The sequence below is a fragment of the Sphaeramia orbicularis genome, chromosome 15 (genome assembly GCF_902148855.1).
Source record: "Sphaeramia orbicularis chromosome 15, fSphaOr1.1, whole genome shotgun sequence".
Lineage (NCBI taxonomy): Eukaryota > Metazoa > Chordata > Actinopteri > Kurtiformes > Apogonidae > Sphaeramia > Sphaeramia orbicularis.
In genome coordinates, this window is record NC_043971.1 from 9722880 (window position 1) to 9748514 (window position 25635).

At 34.5% G+C, this 25635-nt stretch overlaps 1 protein-coding gene across 2 annotated transcripts in view; it reads right to left on the reverse strand.

Moving 5' to 3' along the window:
- The window catches only part of adgra1b (adhesion G protein-coupled receptor A1b), a 667465-nt gene that overhangs the window by 393916 nt on the left and 247914 nt on the right, over positions 1–25635 (reverse strand). The gene's annotated exons all lie outside the window — the stretch shown is intronic.

A 25635-nucleotide genomic window follows, 5' to 3' on the forward strand; every position in this document is an offset into this window, starting at 1 on the left:
ATAGTTTATAAAAGTAAGTATTTTTTTATTTTTTTTATAATTTAATGGGTTTTTTTTACACTGAAACAAAGACGAAAATTTGGAGTTGTCATTATTTATAGGTTATTATGTTATTATTTTTCTGGTTCGGCCCACTTCAGATCAAATTTAGCTGAATATGGCCCCTGAACTAAAATGAGTTCAACACCCCTGCCATAGACTGTATATATTTAGTGGGTGGAGGAACCATGGTGTTGCCTGTTGTAGTCAGTATTTCGGGATTTGGTCGTCATAGCGTTGGCTATAGAGGGTATGCACATACTGTACGTCACTTCCCCCCAGGCCACGCCCCTCTAAGTCAGACTGAGTGGCAAAAACCAACCTGCTCAACATGACGGAGTATAGCAGTAAACACAGCCAGGCCGCGAAAAATGTGAAATATGAAATTAAATTATGGACAATTGGACTCAATATGGATCCGTACGAGCTACCAAAGAACAAGTGATCCATGAACACTGACATGTGGACAGAAATGGAGGATCCTGACGTCCAGGGTGGAGGGGAACATCGCTATTTTTACCTGAAACAAATATAGATGGTTTCATCATGACTGACAACCACGGTCCAAAACTAGGACCCAGAACCAGCTGATCCAAAGTGCATTTCCAGTAGACCATGGCTGTCCAACTCATTTTCTTTTGGGGGCCACATTCAGCCCAATTTAATCTGAAGTGGGCCAGACCAGTAAAATAATAACATGATAGCCAATAAATAATGACAACTGCCACTTGTTTTAGTGCAAAAAATAACATTCGATTATCCCAATAGTTACATTTACAAACTATGCAAACAAAAAGGATGTGAATAACCTGACAAAAAAACAGAATTTGTTAAGAAATATAAGTATAGTTTTATCAGTATTATGTCTCGACTGATCATTTATACATGTGCATTATAGATCAAATCTACAAAGACACAAAACAATTAGTAACAGGCAGAATATTCTTAAAATTGCTCTCAATTTTCTTTAGACATTTCAGGTTGTTCGTATTTGTTCAGGTTATTCACATTTTATTGATTGTTCATGTAAACATTTTCATAATTTAATGTTTTTGGCACTAAATCAAAGGAAAAAAATGGTGATGTCATTATTTGTAGGTTATTATGATAGTATTTTTGAGTTTGATGCCCTAACTTGCACTTTGCAAATTCATCCCAGGGGCCGGATTGGAACCTTTGGCGGGCCGGTTTTGGCCCCCAGGCCGCATGTTTGACACCTGTGCAGTAGACCGTGTAGTGACCCCAGTGAATATATGCATGATCTACTGGGACTGAGGAGATTTACTGAGTCTCGTTCAGATCAAGTACTTTATCCAACACAGATACTACTGCTGTGGACCAGCAGGGCACCACTGGATTCTGGTAAATTATGATATTTTTCCCACCTGTTTTTAAATTACGACATTATTCTTGTAATATTATGGCTTTATTGTCAGAATATGACGACTTTAATCTCATAAACGAATGACATTTTTGTTAAAATATTCGTTTTTTCTAGAACTACGACTTTATTCTCATAACATTGTGATTCTTTTTGACTTTATTATCGTAAAATTGCGGGTTTTATATCAATATTTTATGACTTTATACTCGTAGTGACAAGTGTTTTTATTTTCTCACGTGGCCTTAATATGCTGTTGTAGCTTTATGCTTGAGTACCCCCATATTTGAAAAACTCGGTTAGCCTCAGTTTAAATTAGTTTATAAATCATGTCGGACAGGGGTGTCAAACTCATTTTCTTTCAGGGGCCACATCCAGCCCAATTTAATCTGAAGTGGGCCGGACCAGTAAAATAATAGCATGATAGCCAATAAATAATGACAACTCCGAATTATTTTAGTGCAAAAAATGAAATTCAGTCATGCCAGTATTTACATTTACAAACTATCCAAACAAAAAGGATGTGTATAACCTGAAAAAAAAAAAAAAGAAATTTGTTAAGAAATATAAGTATAGTTTTATCAATATTATGTCTCGACTGATCATTTATACATGTGCATTATGGATCAAATCTACAAAGACACAAAACATTTAATAACAGGCAGAATATTGTTAAAATTGCACTTAATTTTCTTTAGACATTTCAGGTTGTTCATATTTGTTCAGGTTATTCACATTTTATTGTTAAAGGATAGTCTGTTAATGGAAACATTTTCATAATTTAATGTTTTTTGCACTGAATCAAAGAGAAAAGAAATTGGTGTTGGAATTTTTTATAAGTTATTATGATATTATTTTTGAGTTTGATGCCCTATCTTGCACTTTGCAAATTCATCCCGCGGGCCGGATTGGAAACTTTGGCGGGCCAGTTTTGGCCCCCGGGCCGCATGTTTGACACCTGTGATGTAGGAGCACAAGGTTCATAATCACAAAATGAAGACAAAAACCATGATAGATCTGATCATGAAACCAAGAGCTTTACTAAGAAGTAATGTTAGCCAAAACAATACGTAATTTAAGGTCTGATTTAACCCAAAAATACAGCATAAATTAATGTTACGTGACACAAAACAGGAACCACAGATCTAGGTTTGGTTTCCTGGATTTGTGGATCCATCTGCTTCTCTTTTCTTTGTCTTTCGGTGTCTGTAAAACGATAGCTCCGACTGCTTTTCAAACCTGTTCATACAATCAATCACACAATAGCTCTTCGCCATTTTTTCTTAAATATTGTTCTTCAGTTTAGACAGTATTGAAGCCAACGCTGCCCCTCATCTCCCTCTTTCTGCCACTCGGTGGGCGTCACCGCGGTGACTTCCGCTAGTGGTGATGTCACGTGCATACCCTCTATTTAGAGCCAGAAGTGACCATATTTGGATAAAAGGGGCGGAACTACAGGAGCCTGAGGGTTCAAAGTTGAGCTGACGCTAAGCTTCTGGTTTATGACTCAGTAATATGAGTCACCAAATATTGCATAACGAAGTCTTTTTCCAGTCTTGTTAGCAGACGCTACAGGACTACAGTGGGACTGTCTGTCAGGGGGAAAGTGCTTTTGATTAAATAAGCAGAAACTCTGAAAGTCTGACTCTGCAGGCGACTGAGCTGTCATAGGGATCTGTCAATCAAAGCCCAACAATGGAGAAGTCAAAGATTCTATTCGTCCTGAGATCTGATTAACAGAAAAAAGACGAATTGAAGACGGACCACCAGCAGAGGGTTCAAATAAAACAGATGAAACCACAATGACTCCTATAAAAAATACTGATTTGTATTTTTGGACAGAAGTTCAGTCTAAGTCTTAAAGACTCTGGGGTTTTTAGAGCCAAACCCCAGCAGCCCTTAGATGGATTATAACCAGTGTTGTGCAATTTACTGCCAAACTGTAATCCATTACAGATTACTGTTATTTAAAAGTAATTCCTTACCTTACAATCAAGGTAATAATAGTTTTGGATTTTTCATTATAGCTTAGTTTTATTTAATTTTGACTTTTTTTTCTCTAATTCAGTTAGTTTTAATTTGTTTTTAGAACAGGTTTGCTAGTTTTCATTAGTTTTCATTTTTTTCTAAATGCTTAGTTTTAGTTTAGTTTTAGTATTAATTTTATTTTTGTCGTATCTTTTTTCTTTTTCTTTTTTTTCTTTAGTCTCCATGTTTCCAGGTCAAGTGGAGACAAGAAGACGACTGTAAACGACAAGTGATGGACCGTGAAGTGTCGTATGGTGCCGCTAGCTAAAATTGCTAGTGCGAAATAAATCAGTTTCGTATCAGTCCAACAAAGGCGAAAACAAAGGGAATTTTATCCATAATTTTTATACGTTTTAGTTAGTTTTGTAAGCACACAATACAGTTTCAGTTAATTTTCATTTTTTCTTTTAATTATAGTTTTTATTTATTTCAGTTAACGAAAATGTTTTTTCAATTCCAGTTTTCGTCATTTCGTTAGTTTTCGTTAACGATAATAACCTTGCTTACAATATTACTGTCTCAGTATTGTAATGCGTTACATGACTCTTGTATTACATTTGAGTTACATACAGACTCTCATCATAAATGGCACATGTGCAGTAGAACCCACCCAAAAAAACTAAAACTAAACTAAAACTAAGCATTTAGAAAATAACGAAAACTAATAGAAAATAGCAAACCTGCTCTAAAAACTAATTAAAACTAACTGAATTAGAGAAAAAAAAAAGTCCAAACTAAATAAAACTAAACTATAATGAAAAATCCAAAACTATTAGAACCTTGCCCCCAGCACTAATTATAACTAAAATACTTTCCCTTTGGCTTCATTTTGGAGCTGAGGTCCTTGCCCCTTGGTCAACACAGTCATAAAACAAAGACTCCAACTTGGTGAAGATGGAAAAAGTAAATACCGTAATTTCCGGTCTATAAGCCGCTACTTTTTTCCACACACTGTGAACCTGTGGCTCTAAAATGATGCGGCTAATTTATATTTTCTGGGCTAATGATCGATCTGGCTAACGAAGAAGGACACAGAGCTGCTGCATGTAAGCTTGGCATCAATGAAGCAATGGTGAGACGTTGGAGACGGGGTGAGTGCGGCTTATAGTCCGGAAAGTACGGTAATACATTCCCTGATATTGAAAAGTTTTCAAGTAAAAACATTCTGTCTCCAGAGATCAGCTTTGTCAGTCCCACAACACATTAAAAGTTAATTACATAGATAATGCATTATAGTTCATCACTGTTGCATTCATATGCAATTAAATTTGAAGTCCAATTATGATTTGTAATAAACATAATGTTGCCAGCAATACATTTGGCCACATGTTGCATCATATTTTGCCTTTCCTCAGTGGACAGAGATGGGGGGGTGGACAAAATCCAGGACTTGGCAAATTGAAGCTAGAGTCTGCATCCTGATTTTTGTAGGTGAAAGCAGTTGGGTTAGGAAAGGACTGTGGTTTGGTTAAAGATTATTGAATACATCAAACCAAAACTAAGTGCAGCGTTCATTTAAAGAAACATTTTTACCACTTTGAAATTATTAATATTCATACAATTCATATTATGTTGAAAGTGGACAGAATTTAATTTACAACAAAAGATATTTGCAATTTAAATGTTGTCATGGATGGATATAAGCAGGGTGCGATTTGCTGGGGGGGAGGGGGAGAGGGAGGGGGAGGGATCAACCCCCCTCTGGTTTTTACATCCCTACTTCTGCTCAATGAATTTCATCCTCGGGGGGGGGGAGGGGGGGGCACAACCAACCAATGTAAATAACAGCAGGTTGTGACAGTTTTCTTCCACCTATATCCTACATTACTGGCAGTAACGTTCACCTGAACCTAACTGTCGGCAGTCTCGGAATTCGCAAACGTCTCCATGCACTGGGGCGGCGTAAAGAGGGGGGAGGGGTGTAAATGTGATATTCATTTCATGGGGCCCGGCATTTGTGGGGGGTCCATAGAGCAGTGGATACAGGTTAGAAGTTGAGAAAATTTCGTGCAAGATCCGCTGAATAATAGAGGAACAGAACCTGGGAGTCGGACGTTTAAAGTATGTAAAGTTTCATTTTCGTTTCACGCCAACGATTGTTATGTTAGTTATGGACCGCAACCCCATGTATATAACTGCCCCCCCCCCCCCAGCTAAAAAAACCCCAAAAACGACCCCCCCGCCTTTGTCTTTTTTGACAAATCGCACCCTGGATATAAGTTTTTTTTGTTGTTTGTTTGTTTTTTAAGTTTATTTTATTTCAAATATGCAACAAGACAAAGTAATCTTACCTAGTCCTTTGAAATAAAACAGGTAGTAAGAAGTCACGGAAGAAAACAAAACAACAAAGACAAAACTTATACATATACATGACTTCATTTGCACATTCAAAAAGGAGTGGGAGGAAGTATAACTTATTTAATCCCACCCCTTCTCCACACAACAGTCTATCCTTTAGCTTCCTATCAGCAGAATATACAAAAAGTAAATCTTGTGTAAGTAATTAACCTCACTTATCATCTTCACATACATACAGATCCATATTGACATATCAGAAAAGTAAATCAATAAATAAGTACATATATACATAAATCCTTGAAGGCAACACAAACGAATACACAATAAAGTAAACAATAAGATGAAGTAAACAACAACAGCAATCATACAAAACATGACAATCAACAAACACACAAAACACAAAGAACCAAATAAATAAGACAAGACAGAATATTGATGTAACATAAGTATTAGGACCCTAACACCCTAGTATTAAGTTATCTCAGTGTTTTTCAACCTTGGGGTCAGGACTTCATGGGGTCACCTGAAATTCAAATGGGGTCGCCTGAAATTTCTAGTAATTGATAAAGATAAAAATAAAAACTTACAAATAAAAATATATGGTGAGTTGAGAGAGACAGTTACAATCCATAAAAGACATGACAACCTGTGAAGCTGAAACTGCAGCACTGTGGTTCTGTTTATCTGTCAAATGTTCATTGTGGTCAGTTTCAGATGCTGCAGCTCTTTCATAATTCATAGTTTGAGTTCTTGTTTGTTCAGTATTAATTGTCAGCCTTGGAAATCCAAGCTGGACTGACTGTACATATCCTGACCAAGGAAAAGAAAATTCTCACTTTGTGCAGTAATCTACACCTGGATTTTCTGCCTCCGTCCATAATAATACACATTATATAGACTAAATGTCATCTAAAATTAATGTTTATTTGCAACGTAGTATAGCAAACTATTACATGATCAAAAACAAATTAATTTTAGCAAAAAAAAAAAAGAGTTTCTGATTTGAATGTCTGGGGTCGCCAGACAGTTGTGATGTTAAAATGGGGTCAGGAGGCAAAAAAGGTTGGAAACCACTGGGTTATCTGAAGAATGAGAAAAAAAAGATTAAAAAAAAAAAAATTAAAAAAAAACCTACCATAAATTATATGTTCCATTTTTAAATATTTTAATAAAGTTCCTCCTAAGCTTATCACAGATTTTCCCAGGATTATCTCTGGACCTGCTGCGGTGGTCCTGCCTCTCTCCTGCCTTCATCATCATCATCACTCACTTATCCTCAACTGCCTCCATGTGTCTCCCCCTACTCCCCCCTTCTCCCCCAGTCTCTATCTCTATCGCTCTCTCTTTCTTTACCCTCTCTCTTTAACCCCAACTGGTCCAGGCAGTCGTCCATCCTCCAGGAGTCTGGGTCTGCTCCAGGTTTCTGCTGTTAAAGGGAAGTTTTTCCTCCCACTGTCACCAGTCACAAGTGTTTGCTCCTGGAGGATTCTGTTGGGTTTCTGTAAATTGGCTTGGAGTCTGGTTTTGACCAACTCTATATATATAAAGTGTCCTGAGATAACTTTTTTGTTGCGATCTGGCGCTATATAAACAAAGTTTGATTGATTGAGTGATTTGATTGGTTTTCCCCTGTAAGTCGCTTTGGAAAAAAGCATCTGCCAAATGCATAAACATAAACATGTTGACAAAACATAGGTGCAAAAGACAAACATCTCCTGCATGATTCTCATATAAACCTCAATCTGCTGTCGGCTTGTCCTACTTCCCTAATATGACCGACTCGAACCACGACAGTTCATCACTCAGATCACTCTTGACATTTGCAAGAAGAAATTAAAATTCATTGACGGACTATAATCTAATTTCAGCAAAATGCCAACTTTATTTAAGCACGTGATTTACTTAGCGTATGATAATACATGCCGGAGCGACGGCTAATTATAAGTTCATTTGTGAGCGAGAGGTAGCTCAAGTCTTATTAAGTGTAATTTAAATTCAAAATAAACAATCGAAAGATCTCCATCCGTCATATTTTCATATTTCACGATGATAAACAGCTTTGTCATTTCACCGCCTAATTAAAACGGCACAGTGAAGTGGATCTGAGTTCTTTTTTTTGTGTTGAAACGGAGTACGTGCTAAAACAACGGGCCTGTGAGAGTTCACTAGATTATGGGTAATTGGCGAGGTCTTTCCCACATGACCTACGAGAGGTAGAAAAGAGGAGGGATAGAAAGGTATTGTTGTGCGGCGGTGAATAGATTAGAGCCCTTTTCATGAGCATTTGAAGTCACTTTGGTCTCCCTCAACAATTACCGTTAAAGTGCTCTCGAGCAGTGCTCCTCATCCCACGGCTGTTCCAGAGGAGCAGGAGCTGGGAAAACTGGGCCGCGTGAAGGTGTGAGAGTGTGAATCGCCCGGGGAGGACAAGCTGTGTTCAGTGTGCATGCTAAATGAGGTGGAAACAGTAATACACTTCTTCATCTCGCACACAAAAAAAAAAACTGACCTTTACAGAGATTTGTTGCTTAAAATTACCCAAATTCATCAGGTATTTAAGAATAAAACTGCCACAACAGACAGCCGAAATGAACAATAGCAGGACATTTATTACAGTTTGCCAAAAAGAAAGCACAACAAATGTATGTTCATTCCTTTTTTTTTTTTTTTCTCGTCATTGTGAACTGCTGCAATGAATGACTGCTGTTTTTACCTCCGCCAGGAAGTATTGTGATCATTTTGCTTTGTGTGTTTGTTACCTCCGCCAAGGATGTTATGTTTTTGCCGGCGTTGGTTTGTCTGTCTGTCTGTCTGCAAGATAACTCAAAAAGTTAAGGATGGATTTGGATGAAAATTTCAGGAAATGCTGATACTAGGACACGGAAGAAATGATTAAATTTTGGTGGTGATCGGGCAGGGGGGGGCACTGATCTGCCTTGGCGGAGGTCTGTACTCTCTGAGTGCTTTTCTAGAAAACAGAGCGCAAACCTCTGCCATGGCAGATCAATGGGCCCCCGTGCCCCCACCCCCACCCCCAAAATTTCATCATTTGTTCCTTGTGCCAGTATCAACATTTCCTGAAATTTTCATCCAAATCCGTCCATAACTTTTTGAGTTATCTTGCACACGGACAGACAAACAAACAGACAGACAAACCTCCGGGGGGGGGGGGGGGTTTTGCATTTGTCTCATTTTGTTACTTTTAATTATATTTCTGATTATTTTATTGAATATTTTACCAGTTAAATCACCCCAAATTGCTGTATTTGACTTTGTTTTCTAGTAGTGGAATGGACCACAGTACATTTACTATGCTACAAGTACAAACCAAAAACAAACATTTTCAATCAAAAAAAGAAAAAAAAAATTCACTTCATTAAAAACATTTTCAATCAAAGAAAAGAAGTGTTCAAATGCAAATTTTTTGGAACTTTTTTTTTTGCATTCAAACACTTTTTTCTTTGATTGAAAAGGAAAGGTTTTTTTTTTTTTTTGCAATTTAAAAAAAAAAGAAAATATTTTTTATGGTTAGAGCAATAAAGAAACAAATCTACCTTCATAATAAATAGGTTCAATAAAGAAATTCAATCGCATTGTTTTTTCATGCCTAAAGAGGAATAAAAACACTCAGGAAAAAATCTCAACTAAGGTTCTCATAATTCATGCATGAAAGGGTTAAATATTTTTTGCATTTGTCTCATTTTGTTACTTTTAATTATATTTCCTGATTATTTCATTGAATATTTTACCGGTTAAATCACCCCGAATTGCTGTATTTGACTTTGTTTTCTAGTAGTGGAATGAACCACAGTACATTTACTATGCTACAAGTACAAACCAAAAACAAACATTTTCAATCAAAAAAAGAAAAAAAAAAAAATCACTTCATTAAAAAAACAAAACAAACAAAAAAATCAATCAAAGAAAAAAAAAAGCAATTTTTTGGATCTTAATTTTTTTTTTTTTTGCATTCAAACACTTTTTCTTTGATTGAAAAGGGTTTTTTTTTTTTTTTGCATTTTTTAATTGAATTTTTTTTATGGTTAGAGCAATAAAGAAACAAATCTACCTTCATAAAAAATAGGTTCAATAAAAAAAGTTCAATTGCATTGTTTTTTCATGCCTAAAGAGGAATAAAAACACTCAGGAAAAAATCTCAACTAAGGTTCTCATAATTCATGCATGAAAGGGTTAAATTTGTTGCTTAAATTTACCCAAATTCATCAGGTCTTTAAGAATAAAACTGCCACAAAACACAGCCTAAATGAACAACAGGAGTACATTTATTACAGTTTGCCAAAAAGAAAGCACAATAAATGTGTATTCATTCCCTTTTTTTATCTCTTCATTGTGAACTACTGCAATGAATGACTGCTGTTTTGTCTTTCTTTTTTCTTCTTTTTTTTATATGAAGCCGTCTTCTATGCTCTGGCACCTTCTAAATCAGATCAGAAGTGAATGTGTGTAATCCACTTTCCTCCTACTGGCATTCCCCAGACTACCGCTATAACCAGACACTTCATTTATGGGATGTTCTTAGTCATCACGCCTTGTTAAATCAACTTTAACTTAATGGAGTTACAATAAAGCTTAACCCTTTTATGCATAGTGGTCACTCCAGTGGACAGTTCTTCTCCAGCTGTTCTCTTATATATTCATGAGTTTTGTTGTTTTAGTTCCATATCAGCCAACACAGTGGACGCTTATGCACCATCCCATAATAATTCACTGATATTCATACCTTTACTGTAACTTTGCTGTTCTTGACAAACCTGATCTGCAGTGACATGTTTGAGTGTAAATCAATTGCTAATAAAAAAAAATTGGGAATATGATCAAATGTGAGAAAACATCAGATTAGCTCCTTTAAAAATGTTTTGATTTGATAGTTTTCACACAGTTTATCGCTTTCTGATATTGCATTCTTTGTTTCAAAAATTAAACACACAGTGTCCAGCGGAGTGGACGTTTTTGGAACTCTACGGTAAATTACAAAGATAGATTTGTTATTTGTTAACCAAAAAAAACTTATTTTTTTTTTCATTAAAAAAAAACAAATTTGAATTTAAAGAATTAACTTCAAGAAAAAAAAAACCTACTCAGTCAAAGAAAAAAGTGTTCAAATAAAATTTTTTGGATCTTAAATATTTTTTGCATTTGTCTTATTTTGTCACTTTTAATTATATTTTACCGGTTAAATCACCCCGAATTGCTTTATTTGACTTTGTTTGCTAGTAGTGGAATGAACCACAGTACATTTACTATACTACAAGTACAAACCAAAAACAAATATTTTTAATCAAAAAAAGAAAAATAAAATCACTTCATTAAAAAAACAAACAAAAAAAAACAAAACATTTTTAATCAAAGAAAAAAAGAGCTAAAATGCAATTTTTTGGATCTTAAATATTTTTTAAACACTTTTTCTTTGATTGAAAAGGGTTTTTTTTTGTTTTTGTTTTTTTTTTTAAATTGCATTTTTTTTTATTGAATTTTTTTATGGTTAGAGCAATAAAGAAACAAATCTACCTTCACAAAAAATAGGTTCAATAAAAAAAAAAAAAAAAATCAATCGCATTGTTTTTTCATGCCTAAAGAGGAATAAAAACACTCAGGAAAAAATCTCAACTAAGGTTCTCATAATTCATGCATGAAAGGGTTCAATTTGTTGCTTAAAATTACTCAAATTCATCAGGTCTTTAAGAATAAAACTGCCACAAAAACAGCCTAAATGAACAACAGGAGTACATTTATTACAGTTTGCCAAAAAGAAAGCACAATAAATGTATATTCATCCCTTTTTTTATCTCTTCATTGTGAACTACTGCAATGAATGACTGCCGTTTTTTCTTCTTTTTTTTTATATGAAGCCGTCTTCTATGCTCTGGCACCTTCTAAATCAGATCAGAAGTGAATGTGTGTAATCCACTTTCCTCCTACTAGCATTCCCCAGACTACCGCTATAACCAGACACTTCATTTATGGGATGTTCTTAGTCATCACGCCTTGTTAAATCAACTTTAACTTAATGGAGTTACAATAAAGCTTAAGCCTCGCATATTCTGCGGCCCGACTCTTATGACATCGTCACTATGCCAGGAAGTGAGTTCTACAGTAATAATCTCCATCACAGTCACTAATGTATGCATAATAACTTTGCTTTGGTGATCCAGGTGATGAAGTCATGATATGAGTGATTATCTGAAGAGGCAATTACACATCTTATCTCCTTTTTTTTTTTTTTTTTTTTTTTTTGTATAGTATGGTGGAGAAGCTTCATTTGCTTTTCTTGGTGCGAGAATTACACAGACACAGTCATTTGTTATACTTCACTTTGAGAAAAAAGTAATTACAGGCAGCATTAGTGCGTGCAGAGCCGAATTCAAAGGATGTGATTCAAGTGATAGGGACAAAAGTTTGAGCGTTTGGCAAATTTAGGCCTAATTTTTTTGTGAAAAGACAGAAAGTAGTACAATAATAATCCTTATCATTCATCACTTCTGCCTTCTGCCTGAATTATCCCATTTTCCTCTGGTTTTTCTGTGTTTGTGATGTTTCTCGGCACGAATCTTTTGGCAGTGAACATGAATCGCCAGCGTGCAGCATTCTCCTCTTTCAGTTTCATGTGCTTTTACAGCAGTGGTGTGAAACATACGGCCCGTGGTCCAAAACCACGCCGCATTATGAGCTGCATTATGTAATAAATTCCCATTATGTAATAAAAGTTCAAAATGTAATAAGAATGTCATGTCATCTTGTAATAAAGTCGCATTATGTAATAAACTGACGCATTTTGTAATAAACTACCTCAATGCATTATGAAGTAAAAAAAATTTTTCGCATTATGTAGTAAGTTATTACAATTTGAGAAATTTATTCCAAAATGCACTTGACACATTTTTATTTTCAGGACAAGGTAATGTGCTAAATTTATCTTTAAACGGTGTGGTTAATGTTCGGATTCCATTACCTGTAGCTCCTGTGACTAATTTCTTCTAAATTGCTCTGAAATTATATTAATTTGGATTGTTATTACATAATGAACCATGTTATTACATTTTTTTTAATACAATGTGTCAGGTGCATTTTGTAATAAATTTCTCAAATTGCATATAAACATACATATTCAGTGTAATTTTTGCATTTTATAAATTCATCCCACAGGCCGGACTGGATTGGGGGTTTTTTTTGTTTTTTTTTTTGGGGGGGGGAGCTGTTGAGCCACATTATGTAATAAATTCCCATTATGTAATAAAAGTTCAAAATGTAATAAGAATGTCACGTCATCTTGTAATAAAGCCGCATTATGTAATAAACTGACGCATTTTGTAATAAACTACCTCAATGCATTATTTAGTAAAAATTTTTTCGTATTATGTAGTAAGTTATTACAATTTGAGAAATTTATTACAAAATGCACTTGACACTTTTATTTTCAGGAAAATGTAATGTGCTAAATTCATCTTTAAACTGTGCGGTTAAAGTTCTGATTACATTACCTGTAGCTCCTGTGACTAATTTCTTCTAAATTGCTCTGAAATTATATTAATTTGGATTGTTATTACATAATGAACCATGTTATTACATTTTTTTTTTTTTTTGGTTATCCTCAGTTTTTGTTATTTACTTCAGTTTTCCAGTTGGTTTCCATGTTTTTACACACATACAATAGAGTAGACAGCAGATTAAAAAAAAAAAAAAAAAATCAGACAGATGGTGATCATCTACAGAATAACACTTCTTAAAATGCATTTCTTTTTTTTCTTTTTTTTTGACCCGCCACCACCCCACCTCTTCGGGGGACAACTTTATTTCTCTTCTCTATGATCCCTACCACTCCCACAGACAATTGGTTCAGAACACTTAACACACTAACAACACAATTCTATTGGAAAAATAAAAAACCCAGAATTTCACTATCAACTCTCCAAAATAAAAAAACACATGGTGGACTCGAGGCACCAAACTTTTTACACTATTTCCTTGGCAATCAACTACAGTATCTAGCTAAATGGATCCACAAACAGAACCACAGTTCCCCTTGGCTTGAAATAGAACAGTATCAGTGTAAAAACATCTCCATTGCAGATCTTCCATTTCTCCCACAATCTATTAGTAAATCTAACATCTGTAAGATTAACACTATCTCCACAACCCTGACAGCCTGGTGGAAAATAAATCGAATCACAAAGTCATCACTAGCACCAAATAAGTTCACCCCACTCTGGCACAACCCAACTTTCACTCTTCAAAATAAACCCATTCACTTCTCCACATGGGAAACAAAGGGAATCACACACCTCCGCCACTTATTTCTCAACAATCAATTCATGCCATTCAACACAGTTATTCAGATCTACGGGGTTGGGAGAGATCAGTTTCTTCAATATCAACAGCTTAAACTAAGAATTAAAGAAAAAGTTAACTTAAGCAATAACACACTACAGCCATCCCACTTAATCGAAGAAATCTTTCAAATCAGCAGTCCTAAGAAACTAACATCCAAACTGTATTCACTCATATCCACCTTAAATAGTACAATAACACTCCCAACAAGCAAGTGGGAAAAAGACCCGGCCCTCTCTCCCAACCCTGGTTTCTGGGAACAAATCTGTAAAAACACTTTTTCCATGACTACAAACACCAACCGACAGCTAATACAATATAAAACCATTCACAGAACTCACATCACTCATAATAAAATGTTTAAAATGGGACTGGCCGATTCAGATATCTGTTCACATTGCACATCAGGGAGCACAGACAACTACCTTCACGCCATCTGGCTATGCCAACCAGTACACACCCTTTGGATTAAGGTCACTGAAACACTATCCACCATCCTGAGTTCCAGAATCCCAGCATCAGCACCACTCTGTCTTCTTGTAATGTAAACCATTTTTTTGGATGCAAAAAACACGAAAAAAATTTTATTTTTTTTTCAATATACTACATAAAAAGTGGATCACCTATTATTTGATTTTTTCAGCCTGGCATATGTCAATGATTAACTCCAACACTGGTTAATTTGCATTATTATTTTTGGCACTAGGTCAAATGTTCAAAAACACTAGCATCTGTCACCAAGTGTGCCAAAAATGCACACCTTTAAATCAAACTATTAAATTTTATATATTGATTTATTTTTCTGTTCTAATTTGATTATATTTTTGTAAATCAAGGTCAGCCCTAATCATACATATCAAATGGAAGAAACAGTGCCTTTTAGGCACACTTGGGAGACAGATGCTAGTCTTGTAATTTTCTTCTGTTTACAATGTGCACATTTTAGTTGGTGGCCAGAATTTAAAAGATTGTGCAAAAATGAACAATTTTTGAATTCTAACCTTATTTAAATTGTGAAAAATAATATGAAGTTTTTTAACACAAAGTGCAAAGTGTGCATAAAAGGCGCACCCGGATACCAGAGGGTTAAGAAGTGATTTAAAAATGACACTTTGCAGACGTAAACATCATCATAATGTAGTTATTGTACCGATCCGGCCCACTTCAGATCACACTGGCTGAATGTGGCCCCTGAACTAAATTGAGTTTGATGCCTGTGTTTTACAGTGTAAGTGCTGCACGTCTGTCTGAAAGGCCAAACTCGGGGCAAAGCTTCAATAACACCAGGACCTTTTGAGACGGATGCTTTGGCTTTTTCCATTTAGAATCGTTCCTTCATTGCACCATTTTTTTTGGCGATTTAGAACAAAACTGCGGTGAAACAGTCTGAAAATAATGATGTATTCCTCTATTTTGCAGCTTTTTTCTCCTTGCACTCTTCATTCAATCACTCAACTGACTATAAATCTTCATCTTACTAGTTTGCAGACGGTAGAGGATGACAAAATCGTGTCTATTACGCACAAAAAGGCAGACATTTTTCATATTTTACCCTTATATGTGGGCAAAAAACACCATTTCAAACTACCGATTTTTTTTTTTTCTTTTCCACTTACATGTCAAGCTAGTTTAAGCAACGCCATCATTTCTTGTCAGTTTTAACAGACTTGTTCCACTGATAAAAACAAACACCATATTTACGCCCATGCATGAGCGTCTGAGAGCCCAGAGGGACTGTCTGAGAATCACTTACAGCACAAGTGCAAGAAGCTAAAAGTGCCCACAAATCAATTTCACCAAACAGGATCCTTCCTTTACTGCTTCTGTTCATTTACACAGAACAAAGTAACTGCACGGTGACATTTCGGTGCACGTCCTTGTTAGTTGTAGTTGCTCTTTGCTGAAACTGCTGAAATAAGCATGACATGGAGGAAACACAATGACTCCAGCTAAATGTTAAAGGTGGAGTAAGCAATTCCTGAGGAAAAACTCTTTTGGCCACCTTTAGCTGGAAAAGTTGCTGACTGATTTTATATCTGAGGATGCAACGTGGGAGAGAGAAATGGCAAGATACGCAGGTGGAATGATACAGTTTAGGGACGCAAATGATCCATTACTATTCGCTGTAAGCCCGGAATTTGTATTTACTAAAATGCTTTAATTACAATGCACTGAAATGATTTAAGATTTATGATGTTACTATAAAATGTGAAGTATATTCTACTAATTTGTAGACATAGTTGAAAGTACGAAAAAGTTGAAGTTGAATGCAGGGCCAGATTAACACGTCATTGTACCCTGGGCAACAATATTCAAGTGCCCCATCATCACAACCCCAGGATCCCTATAATCTGGCAAAATACAGAATAAATTCCAGGAATATATGTAAATATACCCCATACTTCAATATCTAACTATCATCAAATGCATTTTGATGTACAAATGTGTAAATGCTCGTAGAACTACAAGTGCACCACTATAGCCTCTTGTCAAGGCCACTCACTTGCATATGATGATATGAAAACAAAACACATTAGCATCAGTATAATCTAAAATTGATCCACTACATTAGAAAGAGAGGGAAGTGTCCTCCATTTTCACAAAAAATAAATAAGAAACCATTTCCAAAGTATCCAGTATTTATTTAAGAACACTTTTTGCGGACAGTTTCATTTATAAGCAAAAGATAACCAGATATTTTAGTTATGCCCGAGCTACCCAGGGCCCTGGGCAATTGCCCAGTTGCCCATATGGTTTATCCGGGCTTGGTTGAATGGAATTAAATCATTAAATTTTAGTCATGACCACACCTTTTTATCTTCGCATTGCATTGTGGGTATTGGGCATGTTGTTGAAAATGTGTTATTTTTCCGTGCAGGGGTTCAGCGGGGTTGTGGTGTTTGTGTTAATTTGGATTTAATGTGTGTATGGCAGTGTTTATTGGCCTTTTTGTGTTTGTTTTTGTATTTTTGTAGAGCTGCACCATGAGTCAGAGCCAGAGGAAGAACTATGGCTTTACTGTTCATCTAAATCTGTTATAGTACAAAGACAATTTTAATGTCTTGTCAAATTAAAAGCACTTCCTGTACTGGCGAATGACATTGAGCAAACTTCCGTTCACGCTGCAATATATTAAGTTGAATATTTTCATAACTATTTTGGTCAGGAAGAGGATTTTGAGTTTGATTAACTTAAAAAAAAGTTGTTTAATCAATGATAAATTAATCTGGCTGCAATTGAGAAAATTAGTCAGTGTAACCTAAAATGCTGAGTTGAATGATTGGATAGTGGGGTTGATTTTACAACAGATTTAAAGTACAAATAACTTGTCTTTTAGTGTTTTCTACTTAATAGTTTAAGTTCAATACTTTTAGCACTAAAGTTGAACCTACTTAAACCAATTGATTAGTCAGTTATTACTCAAATCATTTAAGTGCAATCACTTGCCTCAAATTTTTTGAGTAAACTCTACTTACAGTGTTACTCGTACTATTTTCAGTCTATTGTTTTTATTTGGTAGTGGTTTATTGTTCTTATTTATATATTTTTATTTATTTTGTGGTTTTTAATTTGTATGGCTTTTTAATCTATTCTTGCATTTTATTATTTTTATTTGGGTTTTATTTATTCTTCTGTACAGCACTTTTTTCTTTTTTGTACAGTTTCTGTGTCTTTAAATCTATTCTGTATTTTATTCTTCTATTTTGGTTTTAATTATTCTTCTGTACAGCACTTTGGTCCACTGCAGTTGTTTTAAAGTGCGTTACAAATAAAGTTGGATTGGATTAATTCATTAATCCTTAGTTGGTTGACCTTATCGATCAAGTAACGATTAATTAGGTTAGTTAATATTTTTCCAAACTCTTAATACAGGGGTGTCAAACTCATGTTAGTTCAGGGGCCACATAAAGCCCAATATGACCTGCAGTGAGCCGGATCATTAAAATAATAACAATAATACATAAATAATATAAATTCCAAAATTTGTATGTCTAATTTCTTTGTTCTCGAGTGAAAAAAGTAAGATTATATTGTCAAAATTTCTACATCTACAAACTATCTTTTAAAAAAATATGGAAAAACATGAACCATGACTAAAATGAAATTTATGCGTGAAAGAGTTAATTGATAGTCGATTGATACAATCCGTTAAAAACGAGCTCTGAAATAACTGATGTGAGAAAATTTGAGTAAGTAAAACGTCCATTTCATCAACAGAAGTCATTAAGTGTAACACTGGGGGTGAATATTTACGATATAGCATTTTATTTTGGTCACATTCATTAGAATCAGCAACTAAAGCATAAACCCGACCAAAAAAATGAAGCAGCTGGTTGGGAATTTACTTTCCTAATGGGAGTATTATGAAAGTAAACAAGTAGAGTAGATGTTACAAAAAAAAAAATCTACTTGAGATTTGGAGACGATTAGCAGCTTAACAGCACACCACATGCTAACACATCCAGAGATACAGTATGAAAAGCCTTGAAGTCTGTTGTAAAGGGAGTTCACGGTCAAGCTCTGTAATTTAAGAGTGTTTAGTCTCGGGCTCGTGTCCAAAAATACAGATTTAGAAGAGAGAAAAACAAACTATTCTCCTGGCGTCAACAACAGTGTACATGAAGTGTAGTGTTTTGGGTTTTTTTTCGACTGGAAAATGAAAAAGCATGTTCTTCTACCATCTACTCATTCAATGACAAAGTCCACCAGGATGTCATGATTATTTTGAGGAAATGTCTTCAATGTCCTCGAGGTGTTGGGGCTGCACAAATTAACCCATAAAGACCCAAACAGCCACCGACGACCAAAACTATCTACTGATCTAAAATGTTTAATAACTTCTGATCCACTAATCCTATCCGTACATGTAAATAATCGGTGTAAAATGCAGTTTGTCGTCTTTTCGTGGTCATCACATATGACTCATTTGGACGTTCAGAGGCTCTGTAGTTACCATGGAAACACCATCATCTTCTACAACATTGATTCACCAGTAAAACCCATGAAATTAGATCAATGACAGTGGATGGACACACTGGGTTTATGTTCAGTTAATGATAGATTTGCTGATTAAGTTAGTTTTTCTTTAGTTTTTTCTTTTTCTGATATAATAACCCTCAACTCTGATAGGAGCTTTTATGAACATCTGCATGATCAGTAAATTAAATATCGTCGGCTTCCTGATAAAACCTGCTAAGTGACATTTTTGGTTGGGAATAAAAACCTGCTATCTCCTCTATTATAGCCTCAAATTTCAGGCTCCTGTGAAAGTTGTTTACGTTCCATCATAAGTACCAACATTAAAGGAACGGATTTTTTTTTTTTTGTCATATTTCACAGTTTCCTGTTATATAAACAGTTTTTTGTTTCTCCTGTAAAATTTGCCAAAAGTCACACTGCAGGTTTTATCAGGAAGCAGACGATATAGGAAAAAACCGGATGTTCACTGAAAAAATGTAAAATACAGAGGAATATATATATATATATATATATATATATATATTATATATATAATAAATTCTGATAAATCACTTAGAAAAGTTAACTATAAAGAAAAAAAATATTTGTAGCTGTCACAAAAGTAACACTGGGTCTTTATGGGTTAATTTGATAACATACTTTTTTATTTTTATATTTGCTGTTGGAAAAAAAAAAAGCTTTTTCTTTATTTTTTTCTTTTTCTGTTATAACAATCCTCAACTATGATCGCAGCTTTTATGAACATCTACATGATCAGTAAATTAAATATAGCAAAATACATGATGTTCACTGAAAAAATGCAAAATACAGAGGATTATGTCATAATAAATTCAGGTAAATCACTTAGAAAAGTTAAATATAGAGAAAAAAAAATATTTTTGAACTGCCACAAAAGTAACACTGGGTCTTTATGGGTTAATTTGATCACTTTTTTTTTTTTTTAATTTTTATATTTGCTGTTAAAAAATGCTATTTCTTTAGTTTTTTTCTTTTTCTGATATAATAACCCTCAACTCTGATCGGAGCTTTTATGAACATCTACATGATCAGTAAATTAAATATCGTCGGCTTCCCGATAAAACCTGCTAAGTGACATTTTTGGTTGCGAATAAAAACCTGCTATCTCCTCTATTATAGCCTCAAATTTCAGGCTCATGTGAAAGTTGTTTACATTCCATCATAAGTACCAACATTAAAGGAACGGATTTTTTTTTTTTTTGTCATATTTCACAGTTTTGTTTTTTTTTAATTTTTATATTTGCTGTTAAAAAAATGCTATTTCTTTAGTTTTTTCTTTTTCTGATATAATAACCCTCAATTCTGATCGGAGCTTTTATGAACATCTACATGATCAGTAAATTAAATATAGCAAAATACATGATGTTCACTGAAAAAATGCAAAATACAGAGGATTATGTCATAATAAATTCAGATAAATCACTTAGAAAAGTTAAATATAGAGAAAAAAAATATTTTTGAACTGCCACAAAAGTAACACTGGGTCTTTATGGGTTAATTTGATCACTTTTTTTTTTTTTTTTTTCTTTTTAATTTTTATATTTGCTGTTAAAAAATGCTATTTCTTTAGTTTTTTCTTTTTCTGATATAATAACCCTCAACTCTGATCGGAGCTTTTATGAACATCTACATGATCAGTAAATTAAATATCGTCGGCTTCCCGATAAAACCTGCTAAGTGACATTTTTGGTTGCGAATAAAAACCTGCTATCTCCTCTATTATAGCCTCAAATTTCAGGCTCATGTGAAAGTTGTTTACATTCCATCATAAGTACCAATATTAAAGGAACAGATTTTTTTTTTTTGTCATATTTCAGTTTTGTTTTTTTTTTAATTTTTATATTTGCTGTTAAAAAAATGCTATTTCTTTAGTTTTTTCTTTTTCTGATATAATAACCCTCAATTCTGATCGGAGCTTTTATGAACATCTACATGATCAGTAAATTAAATATAGCAAAATACATGATGTTCACTGAAAAAATGCAAAATACAGAGGATTATGTCATAATAAATTCAGATAAATCACTTAGAAAAGTTAAATATAGAGAAAAAAATATTTTTGAACTGCCACAAAAGTAACACTGGGTCTTTATGGGTTAATTTGATCACTTTTTTTTTTTTTTTTCTTTTTAATTTTTATATTTGCTGTTAAAAAATGCTATTTCTTTAGTTTTTTCTTTTTCTGATATAATAACCCTCAACTCTGATCGGAGCTTTTATGAACATCTACATGATCAGTAAATTAAATATCGTCGGCTTCCCGATAAAACCTGCTAAGTGACATTTTTGGTTGCGAATAAAAACCTGCTATCTCCTCTATTATAGCCTCAAATTTCAGGCTCATGTGAAAGTTGTTTACATTCCATCATAAGTACCAATATTAAAGGAACAGATTTTTTTTTTTTTGTCATATTTCAGTTTTGTTTTTTTTTTTATTTTTATATTTGCTGTTAAAAAATGCTATTTCTTTAGTTTTTTCTTTTTCTGATATAATAACCCTCAACTCTGATCGGAGCTTTTATGAACATCTACATGATCAGTAAATTAAATATAGCAAAATACATGATGTTCACTGAAAAAATGCAAAATACAGAGGATTATGTCATAATAAATTCAGATAAATCACTTAGAAAAGTTAAATATAGAGAAAAAAAATATTTTTGAACTGCCACAAAAGTAACACTAGGTATTTATGGGTTAATTTGATCACTTTTTTTTTTTTTTTTTCTTTTTAATTTTTATATTTGCTGTTAAAAAATGCTATTTCTTTAGTTTTTTCTTTTTCTGATATAATAACCCTCAACTCTGATCGGAGCTTTTATGAACATCTACATGATCAGTAAATTAAATATAGGAAAATACATGATGTTCACTGAAAAAATGCAAAATACACAGGATTATGTCATAGTAAATCGTGATAATTCACTTAAGAAAAGTTAAATATAGAAAAAAAAAAAAAAAAAAATTGGAACTGGCACAAAAGTAACACTGGGTCTTTATGGGTTAATTTGATCACATAATTTTTTCATTTTTTTATTTTTATATTTGCTGTTAAAAAATGCTATTCCTTTAGTTTTTTTCTTTTTCTGATATAATAACCCTCCACTCTGATCGGAGCTTTTATGAACATATACATGATCAGTAAATTAAATATAAGAAAATATAGGAAAAATCAAAATACAGATGACGATATTATGAGAAATTGGGATAAATCACTTAAGAAAGGTGATATCTAGATAAAAATGAATTTGCTAACTGCCACAGAAGTAACACTGGGTCTTTATGTGTTGATATAAATTGATATGGCTGACCTCGTTCAACCTCCAGATATACATACACACATACATGCATACATACACACATGCTACACACAGCCCCGAGCAAGAACACGGCTAAGTGCTATAATTGCTGACAAAACCACTGAGACTTGACACTGTCTCACAAGAGACGAAGACGGGGAAACGAAATGAGCCTTCACACTGAAGACAAACACACATCAATGTACTTTCCTGCTCAGTGTTGTATAGTAACGAAGTAATAATACTTCACTACTGTACTCAAGTATGTTATGGGAGAATTTGTACTTTACTGAGTATTTTTTACTCCGTTAATTTCACTTTTACTTCACTACATTTGTTAACTTAATTGCATACTTCTACTCAGACACATTTTTAATGCACAGTATCATTTGTTGTTACAAAAAAATAATTTAAAGGAAATGTGGTGTTTTCACCGCTGAGATTATCGGTGACTGTGATAAAGTCAGGAAGATGATTTGTCACTGGGCCTAAAGTGCGAACGATGGTTCACACTCAACCTGTCGGTGATCTGTTGATGTGACAGAGAGTTGAATGAAGCGATGCCAAAAAACAGGTTGATTTTATGTCAGTGGTTTAGACTTTGAATACCTGCTTCATGAAGTGTAATACAGACTCCATGTTTTGCAGTGCCACATAAGCTCTGTAATTTTCTTATTTTTCCCCAAAATTCTGACATTTCTAATACCAGCAGTAGCCTACTCCTAGTTTTTGAAACCTTGTTTTTGAAGTGTGTGATGTCATCATTTTCAATACTTTGACTGCTTGTCTTTTACTTTATCATGTTTTAAAATCCTGGATAAACTACATTCATTTAGTCATCCATCTTCTGAGCCGCTTAGTCCTCGAGAGGGTCGTATCCCAGCTAGCTATGGGTGAAGGCGGGGTACACGTGTCACCATTCATCGCAGGGTCGACATACAGACACGAACAACCAATCACTGTCACATTGACACCTATGGGCAATTTAGATTGACCAATTAACCTACTGGTGCATGTATTTGGATGGTGGGAGGAAGCCAGAGTATCCGGAGAGAACCCACACAAATACAGAGAGAACATGCAAACTCCACATAGAAGGGCCCCCCCCAGCTGGTGTTGGATTAGAACCCATTGCCTCTAGCTGTGACCACCATGTTACCTGGATAAACTACATAATATTCAAAATTCTGACTGCCTTTGAATGTTTACTTGTACTTTTGCTTTCATTATTTGACTACATTTAATTGCAGATTACTTGATACACTTATGCACAGTAAATACTCGTAACTAGATACTTACATTGCAAATATCTAAATCTTACCGAGTGTATTTTTCTCATTTCTAGTCCAAATATCTCATCTTATTTAAAATAAGACATATTCACCTAAAGAGCAACTTTTTCAATGAGATATGAGAACTTATTTTTAGACAATAGATCTTGAAAATCTTATTTCAAGAAATCTCACCAAGATAATTTTCACTTGTTCCATTGGCAGATGTTTTTGCTTGAATGAAGCAAAAAAATCTTGAATTAAGCAAAAAAAAAAAAAAATCTTCTTGATTTGAATTTGATTTTTACAGTGTACAATTCAGTGACAAAAATCAAAATTGCAAAATTGTGCTAGATATGAGTCTATGTCAGGGGTGTCAAACATAGGGCCAAAGGTTCCAATGTGACCCATGGGAAGAATTTGTAAGCGCAAAATTAACAATGAATGTACAGGGTGACACAAAAAAACGGGAACTTTTTAACAATCCAATAAAACCAAGAGTGATGGAAGAAAAATATTTTATTCATAGTAACTGAAACCTTAAAACATGCCATTTAAGAAACAATGATGGAATTTTCGTTTTTTAAAAATGACTTCCTGTAGATGGCGTCCTCCTGCACAAATGCATTCTTGAAATCTGCTGTTGAGATTCCTCATTGACCGCTGCAACATCTCAGCTGGGATACTGTGAATTTCATCCTGAATTCTCTGTTTTAACTCATCCGGAGTTCTTGGTCGAGTCGTGTATATTTTACTCTTGAGATAGCCCCACAAGAGAAATCACCGTTTTTATAAAACATTTTTATGGCTAACGCACGCTGTTGCCTGTTCCACTGATCCATGGTTACTAAAATGGGGGTGTGTTTACTTGCTCAAGATCTATCTATCTATCTATCTATGCTTAATTCAAGCAGAAAAACTGCCAATGGAACAAGTGAAAATTGTCTTGGTAAGATTTCTTGAAATAAGATTTTCAAGATCTATTGTCTAAAAATCAGTTCTTATATCTCACTGAAAAGTTCCTCTTTAGGTGATTATGTCTTATTTTAAGTGCAATGACATATTTTGACTAGAAATGAGAAAAATAAACATGGTAAGATTTAGATTTTTTCTTTATTTTTTTCTCCTCTTCTTTTTTTTTCTTTCTTTTTTTCTTTTTTCTCTCTCTTTTTTTCTTTTCTCTCCTTCTTAGCTTCTCTTTATTTAGATTTTTTCCAGTGTCAAGACTTGAACTTGAGTAGCATTTCAGTTACAGTTAGTAACTTTTTGATAGGGTACCTGTACTTCTACTCTAGTGTGTCTTTCCAGTACTTTATACAACACTACTCCTGCTGATATGCACTTACACGCACACTGAAAAAAATCTTGCACGGACCGAAACGCTAGAGGAAACGCAAACCGTACGAGTGTTCCACGACTGCTGTGCGTCGATGCAGTGGGAGCTCAGTGTTTGGCACCGTGCACATGCAGAACGCCTCACATCTGCTGACATGGTATTTGTCACCGGGGACAACCACAACCAGAACCACCGAGTTGCTGCAGCTGATTTAATGTGACATTAACACAAGGCCGTCTTATCCATCACATGGGAGTGGTCGGCATTCGCTGACTCCCAAATTACCGTCCTATTTGCAGGCCCTGCCCTTACTACAACCCTACCTATCAAGCCAGCTGATGTATGGCATGTCAACTAACCCAAACAAGGTGTCATCGTGCCGGGACAAATAGACAACAATGGACTTAAGAGCAGGTGGTAATCCCTCTCGCTTGCTTCAGTTGTGTGGTGTTGGAGAATTCATTTTATCATGCCCATGAGCTACTGTACAAGCTGCACTCAATTTTTCATGTTATTCCTCTCTCGCTTGCCTGTTTCGCTGCTTTTAGAATTTTTTTCCCCCTCTTTTTCTTCTCTAATCCCTACATTTGAACTGAATGTCAAAAAGAAATATAAAACTGTGTGGCCTGGGACTGAAAA